Source organism: Taudactylus pleione, unplaced genomic scaffold (genome assembly GCF_031769625.1).
Source record: "Taudactylus pleione unplaced genomic scaffold, aTauple2 ptg000520l, whole genome shotgun sequence".
Taxonomy (NCBI): Eukaryota; Metazoa; Chordata; class Amphibia; order Anura; family Myobatrachidae; genus Taudactylus; species Taudactylus pleione.
Genome location: NW_028284922.1, coordinates 10,258,470 through 10,269,725, shown reverse-complemented (window position 1 = coordinate 10,269,725; position 11,256 = coordinate 10,258,470).

Genomic DNA, 11,256 nt, shown 5'->3' with positions numbered 1-11,256 from the left:
AAACAAAATAAAAAATTTTTTTTTTTTCTGTTTGTGAATTGTGTGCGCAGTAGCCGCATGTGCATCAACAAAGTAGCGCCAAGCGTGCTCCTGTGTCATAGGTAAAGGGCCAGCTGGCTTGACTGTCAAAGGGTGCTGTAACCCCCAAAGTGCACTCCAAACAAAATAAAAAAATATTTTCTGTGTTTGAGAATTGTGTGCACTGTGGCTGCACGTGCATCAACAAAGGAGCAGCGCCAAGCGTGCGCCTGTGTCCCATAAGTAAAGGGTCGGCTGGCTTGTCCATTAAAGGGTGCTGTAACCCCCAAAGTACACTCCAAACAACAAAAAAAATATATTTTCTGTGTTTGTGAATTGTGTGTACTGTGGCTGCACGTGCATCAACAAAGGAGCTGCGCCAAACGTGCGCATGTGTCCCATAAGTAAAAGGCCGGCTGGCTTGTCCGTTAAAGGGTGCTGTAACCCCCAAAGTACACTCCAAACAAAATAAAAAAATATTTTCTGTGTTTGTGAATTGTGTGCACTGTGGCTACACGTGCATCAACAAAGGAGCAGCGCCAAGCGTGAGCCTGTGTCCCATAAAAAAAGGGCCAGCTGGCTTGTCCATTAAAGGGTGCTGTAACCCCCAAAGGGCACTCCAAACAAAATAAAAAAATATTTTCTGTGTTTGTGAATTGTGTGCACTGTGGCTGCACGTGCATCAACAAAGGAGCAGCGCCAAGCGTGCGCCTGTGTCCCATAAAAAAAGGGCCAGCTGGCTTGTCTGTTAAAGGGTGCTGTAACCCCCAAAGGGCACTCCAAACAAAAAAAATATATATTTTCTGTGTTTGTGAATTGTGTGTACTGTGGCTGCACGTGCATCAACAAAGGAGCAGCGCCAAACGTGCGCCTGTGTCCCATAAGAAAAAGGCCGGCTGGCTTGTCCGTTAAAGGGTGCTGTAACCCCCAAAGTACACTCCAAACAAAATAAAAAAATATTTTCTGTGTTTGTGAATTGTGTGCACTGTGGCTACACGTGCATCAACAAAGGAGCAGCGCCAAGCATGCGCCTGTGTCCCATAAAAAAGGTCCGGCTGGCTTGTCCATTAAAGGGTGCTGTAACCCCCAAAGGGCACTCCAAACAAAATAAAAAAATATTTTCTGTGTTTGTGAATTGTGTGCACTGTGGCTGCACATGCATCAACAAAGGAGCAGCGCCAAGCGTGCGCCTGTGTCCCATAAGTAAAAGGCCAGCTGGCTTGTCCGTTAAAGGGTGCTGTAACCCCCAAAGTACACTCCTAACAAAATAAAAAAATATTTTCTGTGTTTGTGAATTGTTTGCACTGTGGCTGCACGTGTATCAACAAAGGAGCAGCGCCAAGCGTGCGCCTGTGTCCCATAAAAAAAGGGCTGGATGGCTTGTCCATTAAAGGGTGCTGTAACCCCCAAAGGGCACTCCAAACAAAATAAAAAAATTTTTTTTGTGTGTTTGTGAATTGTGTGCGCAGTAGCCGCATGTGCATCAACAAAGTAGCGCCAAGCGTGCTCCTGTGTCATAGGTAAAGGTCCGGCTGGCTTGACCATTAAAGGGTGCTGTAACCCCCAAAGTGCACTCCAAACAAAATAAAAAAATATTTTCTGTGTTTGTGAATTGTGTGTACTGTGGCTGCACGTGCATCAACAAAGGAGCAGCGCCAAACGTGCGCCTGTGTCCCATAAGTAAAAGGCCGGCTGGCTTGTCCATTAAAGGGTGCTGTAACCCCCAAAGGGCACTCCAAACAAAATAAAAAAATATATTTTTTTGTGTTTGTGAATTGTGTGCACAGTAGCCGCACGTGCATCAACTAAGTAGCGCCAAGCGTGCGCCTGTGTCATAGGTAAAGGGCTGGCTCGCTTGACCATTAAAGGGTGCTATAACCCCCAAAGTGCACTACAAACAAAATAAAAAAATATTTTCTGTGTTTGAGAATTGTGTGCACTGTGGCTGCACGTGCATCAATAAAGGAGCAGCACCAAGCGTGCGCCTGTGTCCCATAGAAAAAGGGCCAGCTGGCTTGTCTGTTAAAGGGTGCTGTAACCCCCAAACTACACTCCAAACAAAATAAAAAAATATTTTCTGTGTTTGTGAATTGTGTGCACTGTGGCTACACGTGCATCAACAAAGGAGCAGCGCCAAGCGTGCGCCTGTGTCCCATAAAAAAGGGCCGGCTGGCTTGTCCATTAAAGGGTGCTGTAATCCCCAAAGGGAACTCCAAACAAAAAAAAAATATATTTTCTGTGTTTGTGAATTGTGTGCACTGTGGCTGCACATGCATCAACAAAGGAGCAGCGCCAAGCGTGCGCCTGTGTCCCATAAGTAAAGGGCCGGCTGGCTTGTCCATTAAAGGGTGCTGTAACCCCCAAAGTACACTCCAAACAAAAAAAATATATATTTTCTGTGTTTGTGAATTGTGTGCACTGTGGCTGCACATGCATCAACAAAGGAGCAGCGCCAAACGTGCGCCTGTGTCCCATAAGTAAAAGGCCGGCTGGCTTGTCCATTAAAGGGTGCTGTAACCCCCAAAGGGTACTCCAAACAAAATAAAAAAATATATTTTTTTGTGTTTGTGAATTGTGTGCACAGTAGCCGCACGTGCATCAACTAAGTAGCGCCAAGCGTGCGCCTGTGTCATAGGTAAAGGGCTGGCTGGCTTGACCATTAAAGGGTGCTATAACCCCCAAAGTGCACTACAAACAAAATAAAAAAATATTTTCTGTGTTTGAGAATTGTGTGCACTGTGGCTGCACGTGCATCAATAAAGGAGCAGCACCAAGCGTGCGCCTGTGTCCCATAAAAAAAGGGCCGGCTGGCTTGTCTGTTAAAGGGTGCTGTAACCCCCAAACTACACTCCAAACAAAATAAAAAAATATTTTCTGTGTTTGTGAATTGTGTGCACTGTGGCTACACGTGCATCAACAAAGGAGCAGCGCCAAGCGTGCGCCTGTGTCCCATAAAAAAGGGCCGGCTGGCTTGTCCATTAAAGGGTGCTGTAATCCCCAAAGGGAACTCCAAACAAAAAAAATATATATTTTCTGTGTTTGTGAATTGTGTGCACTGTGGCTGCACATGCATCAACAAAGGAGCAGCGCCAAGCGTGCGCCTGTGTCCCATAAGTAAAGGGCCGGCTGGCTTGTCCATTAAAGGGTGCTGTAACCCCCAAAGTACACTCCAAACAAAAAAAATATATATTTTCTGTGTTTGTGAATTGTGTGTACTGTGGCTGCACGTGCATCAACAAAGGAGCAGCGCCAAACGTGCGCCTGTGTCCCATAAGTAAAAGGCCGGCTGGCTTGTCCATTAAAGGGTGCTGTAACCCCCAAAGGGCACTCCAAACAAAATAAAAAAAAATATTTTTTTGTGTTTGTGAATTGTGTACGCAGTAGCCGCACGTGCATCAACTAAGTAGCGCCAAGCGTGCACCTGTGTCATAGGTAAAGGGCTGGCTGGCTTGACCATTAAAGGGTGCTATAACCCCCAAAGTGCACTACAAACAAATTAAAAAAATATTTTCTGTTTGAGAATTGTGTGCACTGTGGCTGCACGTGCTTCAATAAAGGAGCAGCACCAAGCGTGCGCCTGTGTCCCATAAAAAAAGGGCCGGCTGGCTTGTCTGTTAAAGGGTGCTGTAACCCCCAAACTACACTCCAAACAAAAAAATATATATATTTTCTGTGTTTGTGAATTGTGTGCACTGTGGCTGCACGTGCATCAACAAAGGAGCAGCGCCAAGCGTGCGCCTGTGTCCCATAAGTAAAGGGACGGCTGGCTTGTCCGCTAAAGGGTTCTATAACCCCCAAAGGGCACTCCAAACAAAATAAAAAAATATTTTCTGTGTTTGTGAATTGTGTACACTGTGGCTGCACGTGCATCAACAAAGGAGCAGCGCCAAGCGTGCATCTGTCTGTTAAAGGGTGGTGTAACCCCCAAAGTGCGCTCCACAAAGAATAAAAAATTCTTCTTTTATTTTCTGTGTTTGTGAATTGTGTGCACTGTGGCTGCACATGCATCAAGAAAGGAGCAGCGCCAAGCGTGCGTCTGTCTGTTAAAGGGTGGTGTAACCCCCAAAGTGCGCTCCACAAAGAATAAAAAATTCTTTTTTTTCTGTCTTTGTGAATTGTGTGGGCTGTAGCTGCACGTGCATCAACAAAGGAGCAGCGCCAAGCGTGCGCCTGTGTCTCATAAGTAAAGGGCCGGCTGGCTCATTTCTTAAAGGGTGGTGTAACCCACAAAGTGCACTAGTCTCCAACAAAAATAAAAAATTATTTTCTTTGTTAGCCGCACGTATATATCAATATAACATAAATGGAGAACCAAACTTTCTCTGATAAAAATAAAATAGGGAAAGATAAAGAACCACTTACTCCTAGTGCTGAGGCTGCTGCCACTAGTCATGACATAGATGATAACATGCCATCAACGTCGTTTGCCAAGGCCGATGCCCAATGTCATCGTAGAGGGCACATACAATCCCAAATGACAAAGTTCAGGAAAATGACCTTGAAGAAACCATTTAAATCATCTGAAGAGAAACGTAAACTTGCCAATATGCCATTTACGACACGGAGTGGCAAGGAACGGCTAAGGTCTTTCCCTGTGTTCATGACTAGTGGTTCAACTTCACATGACGATGGAAGCCCTCCTCCCACTAAAAAAAATCAAACGAGTTAAGCTGACAAAAGCACAGCGAAGAACTGTGCGTTCTAAGAAGATATCACAAATCCCCAAGGAGAGTCCAAGTGCGGTGGCGGTGGCGATGCCTTACCTTCCCAGCACTGGACGGGAAGAGGTGGCTCTTTCCACCATTTGCACACCCCCTGCAAGTGATGAAAGGAGCACCCACAGTCCACTTGCTGATATGCAAATTGAAGATGTCACTGTTGAAGTACAACAGGATGAGGATATTGGTGTAGCTGGTGCTGAGGAGGAAGTTGGCGAGGAGGATTCTGATGGCGATGTGGTTTGTTTAAATCAGGCTCCGGGGGAGACAATTGTTGTCCGTGGGATGAAAAATCTCATCACGGTCATGCCTGGGCAGAAGACCAAACATTCCACCTCTTTGGTCTGGCAATATTTCTATCCAAATCCGGACAACAACTGTCTTGCCATATGTATCATATGTAAAGGTGAAATAAGTAGGGGTAGGGACGTTAACCACCTAGGAACATCCTCCCTTATACAGCACCTGCAGCGCATTCATAAAAAGTTACTGTCAAGTTCAGAAACTTTGGCTAAGACCGTAAGCAGTCCAGGGACACCTAAATCCCGTTGTCCTGTTGTATCCAAGCACCTGCAAACCACACCATCAACTCCCTCCTCGTCAATTTCCTCCTTAGTCAGGATCGGAAGTAGTCCTGCAGGTCATGTCACTGGCATGACTGACTCTCCTATCCGGGATTCCTCTGGAGGATCCTGCATTGCTACGCCTCCTGCTGCCGCTGCTGCTGTTGCTGCTGCTGGGAGTCGTTCATCATCAAAGAGAGGAAGTAGGAACACCACTACTTTTACTAAACAATTGACCCTCCAACAGTCCTTAGCGAGGAGGATGAAGTACGACAGCAGTCATCCTGAAGCAAAACGTATAACTGAGGCCTTGACTGCTATGTTGGTGTTAGACGTGCGTCCGGTATCCGCCATTAGTGCAGTGGGATTTAGACAATTGATGGAGGTAGTGTGTCCCCGGTTCCAAATCCCGTCTAGATTCCACTTCACTAGGCAGGCGATATCGAGACTGTACAGAAATGTCAGAAAAAGTGTCCTCAGTGTCCTGAAAAATGCGGTTGTACCCAATGTCCACTTAACCACGGACATGTGGACAAGTGGAACAGGGCAGACTAAGGACTATATGACTGTGACAGCCCACTGGGTAGATGTATCACCTTACGCAGCAACAACAGCAGCATCACCAGTAGCAGCATCTCAGAAACGCCAGCTCGTTCCAAGGCAGGCTACGCTGTGTATCACTGGTTTCAGTAAGAGGCACACCACCGACAACCTCTTAGAGAAACTGAGGGAAATCATCGCCCAGTGGCTTACCCAACTTAGACTCTCCTGGGGATTTGTGATATCTGACAATGCCACCAATATTGTACGGGCATTACATCTGGGCAAATTCCAGCACGTCCCATGTTTTGCTCACACAATAAACTTGGTGGTGCAGAATTTTCTGAAAAGCGACAGGGGCATGCAGGAGACGCTCTGGGTGGCCCGAAAAATTTCTGGCCACTTTTGCCATTCAGCGACTGCGTGCCGAAGACTGGAGCACCAGCAAACACTCTTGAACCTGCCCCACCATCACCTGAAGCAAGAGGTTGTGACGCGGTGGAACTCAACCCTCTATATGCTTCAGAGGATGGAGGAGCAGCAAAAGGCCATTCAAGCCTATGCAAACACCTATGACATAGGCAAAGGAGGGGGTATGCACCTGACTCAAGCGCAGTGGAGAATGATTTCCGTGTTGTGCAAGGTTCTCCAGCCCTTCGAACTTGCCACACGTGAAGTCAGTTCAGACACTGCCAGCTTGAGTCAGGTCATTCCCCTCATCAGGCTTTTGCAGAAGCAGCTGGAGAAAGTGAAGGAGGAGCTAAGACGGAGTGATTCTGCTCGGCATGTGGGACTTGTGGATGAAGCCCTTCATTCGCTTTGCCAGGATTCCAGGGTGGTCAATCTGTTGAAATCAGACCACTACATTTTGGCCACCGTGCTCGATCCTAGGTTTAAAGCCTATGTGGTGTCTCTCTTTCCGGCTGACACAAGCCTGCAGAGGTGCAAAGACCTGCTGGTGAAAACACTGTCAGCTGAAGTGGAACGTGACACGTAAACAGCTCCTTCTTCATTTTCTCCCGCAACTGGGGCTGCCAGGAAAAATCTTAGGTATCCTAAGCAACCCGCTGGCTGTGATGCAGGGCAGGCAGGACCAAGTTTGGACATCTGGTCCGTACTGAAGGACCTGGCAACAATTTCTGACATGTCTACTGTCACTTCATATGATACTGTCACCATTGACAGAATGGTGGAGGATTACATCGGTGACAGCATCCAAGTAGGCATGTCAGACAGTCCGTACCTGTACTGGCAGGAAAAAGAGGCAATTTGGAGGCCCCTGTACAAACTGGCTCTATTTTACCTGAGTTGCCCCCCCCTCCAGTGTGTACTCCGAAAGAGTGTTTAGTGCAGCCGGGAACCTTGTCAGCGAAAGGCGTAGGAGGTTGCTTCCACAGAATGTGGAGAAGATGATGTTCATCAAAATGAATTATCAGCTCTTCCAGGGAGACCAGCCTCCAGAACGTACAGAGGGACCTGTGGTGGTGGATTCAAGTGGGGACGAGTTAATACTTTGTGAGGATGAGGATGTACACACTGAAGAGGGTGAGGAATCGGTGGATGAGGAGAGCCAGTTTGTGCAGGGACAGATTAATTGCCAGCTTGTTTTGTGGGGGCCCAAACGAACCAATCATTTCAGCCACAGTTGTGTGGCAGACCCTGGCGCTGAAATGATTGCTTTGTTAAAGTGTGCATGTCCTGTTTATACAACATAAGGGTGAGTGGGAGGGCCCAAGACAATTCCATCTTGCACCTCTTTTTTTTCTTTGAATTATGTACTGTTTGGGGCCTAGTTTTTCAAACTGCCATCCTGTCTGCCACTGCAGTATCACTCCTAGATGGGTCACGTGTTTGTGCCGCCCACTCGTGTCGCTTAGCATAGTCATCCATCTACCTCGGTGCAACCTTTTGGACATAAAAACACTATTGTGAGGTGTGAGGTGTTCAGAATAGACTGGAAATTAGTGGAAATTAAGGTTTTTGAGGTTAATAATAGCATAGGAGCAGAAAAATCAACACATTCTGTGATTTGAGCTGTTTTTATGCTTTTAAAAAAAAAAAATACAGATCCAAAACACAAAACCCAGAACCCAAAACACGGAAGGGTGGTTTTGGCAAAACCAATACAGATCCAAAACACGAAGAAAGATCCAGATCCAAAACCAAAACACGAAAAGTGGCTGGTGCACACCCCTAATTTTAACAGTATAAGAATGCGCTCCCCTGATCCAGGAACCAGTAGCTGAAATTCTACCAGTCATCTGGTGACGACTGTTCTCTCTGTATCCAGGGACACGCATGCAAACGTATGTATACTGGTTTGTAACTCTGACTCTTTCTTGAACTGTATTTATGAAATAAGATAGAGACTGTTGTGCGTATTGTTAGAATTACAGTAAAGGAAGGTATTGCGTATGCATCACACGTTGCATACACTGTTCATCCTCATTTGCGTATCACCATACGCCATGTGCATCCACTTGGCGCCAAAAGCTGTAGAGAGATATAAATAGGATTTCATAATATATAACATATTTATTTTTTCTCTTTTTTTCCTTTTTTCCTGTTTATTTTGATGTATTTTAATAATTTTTTATATTGACTAGCGCCTGTTAAAAAATATATTGTTTGGTTGTCTATTTTATGATACGCAGCACCTGGAGAGATGTGAGAGTACATAGGGCCTGATTCAGCCATGTACGCAGTGCCGATATATATGCAGTTAAGCGATTATCTGTAAACTGCGCATGCTTCTAAGTCGCACTGCACATGCGACAAGGTACATTACCAAAGGCGCTTATGTGGTGGCAAAAAACGCAGACATGGTGCAACCATTTTCGGGGACTGCTCCTGTGATCCGATACATAATACAGATGTCTCCAGTGTCTCAGGACACGCAGCCATTCTGTGTAGCCATAGGGTCACTCAGAACTGTGATAATGGAATGATCTGCCACCAATGCTGCATCTTTGCTCTCAGACATGCTTGGAGTTGCAAAGCTGCAGGTGGGCGTCTCAAATCCCGCCCACTGTAACATCTGCATACACAGACGCAGCAACGGTGGCATTAGCATACAACTCTGATAGGCCCATAGATGGCATTCACCCATTATAATAGCAGGTGAGTGGAAGATCGCCATCCGTGTCTAAGGAGTTATATTGAAAGCCGGCCAAAGGTTGGTGAAGCAACTGTGGGGGTGAGGAGCTGCCAAACGACAGGGGGCTCAGCCAATGCACCACTGCTATTCTACCAGCTGGAAGCAAGGGATAGTAGCGTAATTACAATTTCCCTGGAGTTCTATATTGTGGACAATTGATAACTATAATTACACACAACCTTCACTTCACTATTTCCTTAACTCTAAATAAACTAGCATAAAACAATTAAGATATAAAAGCAAACCTGAAATCACCTACTGTACTTCCTCTCTACTGGTGGTGTAACTAATGGTCTGAGTGTCAGGTCTGTCAACTTGGAAACATTTTTCACAGTGTGATACATGGACGGTGGAGAACAGTATATTAAAAAGCAGCAACTTAACATGCTGGGTATAGAACAGACTGTGTTCTCTAAAAATAGAAAATCAGCATGCTTCACGTGTTACTGCCTATGGTAGGTTGAAGTAATTTCTTAGTGAACAATTGGGATATTTTATATTTTCAGTGACGCATGTTGTCCCGATCATTCACGTTATCTGGGATTGTGTAAACTGTACAGTATGTTGTATCAATGTGTATCCTGTATGGAAAATATGCTCTTTTCAAACTGCATGTCGATTGCAAGTATGTAATTAGCAGTCCGAGTCATTGAACTGAGAGCCTGATTCAGCGAGGATCGCAGTTGCTTATACGCACACAATCGGGTGATTGTTGCGTTCTGTGCATGTGTTCTGCGCATCGCAGTGCACGTTCCTGAGCTATTGCGAACAGTACTGCGATGGCAGAGGCTACGCAGACCCCTCGCAGAGTGATTGACAGGAAGCACTGTTTGTGGGAGGTGACGGGGGGGTGGTTAGGGAAAAGCAGACGTGCCAGTGCGTTTGCACGCGGTTGCAGGGGCGTGCAGAAATTAGCCACTGCAATGCCATACGCAGTGTGAGGCCTGAGAGCGTGTGCTGATGTTAGTAATTTCTGAGTAAGGTCAGGGCTTGTGTAAGTGTGCGTGAGGCTGCGATGGTACTCGATATTACCGATGGTTTTGATATTCTGCTAAACATTATGGATGTGTGTAAGGTAAAGTGGGCGTCCTTGTGTTGTGCTGAGTTTGCATTGTGATTGCGGTGGATTAGCTTGCTATCACAGTTGAACTGCGAGCGTACGCAGTATTGCGATCTGTAGTGAATCAGGCCCTGAGTCAGTGCTGACATCAAAGAGCAGAGCGTTACTTTGCCAGCACATCTGCCAAAGCCTATGACCAGATTGTGTTAGGATAGAGTGCTTGTTTACCCAGCATGACCACTGAAAGAGAGGTCTGTGTTTAAGATGTCTTTATGTCCCCTCTTTGAGAGGACAACGGAACTGTGTCACTGTACTACGAAGGTGACAAACCTTTTGAAGCCGGAAGAATGTACAATCAACAGGTTCTAACCACTGAATCCCAAATATTTCCTGCCAGATTGAATTAGATGGAATTCACGGCCTGATTCAGCAAGGATCACTATTCTGCTTTTATGCACGCAACGCAGTCGCTAATATCAGTGGTGATATGTAAATGTTTACATACCCATTGGGATCGCAGCCTGACATAAGGTCAGACCTCACTCAGAAATTGCTGACTTCTGAACACGCTATGAGGCCTCATGGTATCGCAGTGGCTAATTTATGCACACCCATGCAACGCCATCCCAATGCACTGGCATGCCTGCGTTTGCCTGACCACCCCCCCATAGCATATGCTCCATGCTTCTTATTGAGCCTGTGAAGCCCATGCTACATACCTATGTGATTTTGTGTGCAAAATATTAATAATTGTTCGGAGAATGCAAAGACTCAATGGAGCCTCTTTCGTGGTGCAGTGAAATTGTGTATTTATTGGTAAATGACCAAACTGCGCACCGTCATCACCCAGCTGATCCAGGCTGCTGTACCTGTGAGTGAGTCGGAATTGCGACACGTGTTTAATACCATCCTACATGAATAAAGAAATTTACAATGTGTTCTGCCTAGGGGTCAGCGGACTGGGGGCCTGATTCAGCAAGGATCGCTATTCTGCTTGTACGCATGCAGCGCAGTTGTTAATATCAGAGGTGATATGTAAATGTTTCCATTCGCATTGCGATCGCAGCCTGACATAAGGACGCCCACTTCCCTTTACTCACATCCGTATACTTGGGCAACACAGTGATACAATCGGTAACTTCGGACCCATACGCACATTTAAAGCAGGTCAGACTTCACTCAGGAATTGCTTCTGCGCAC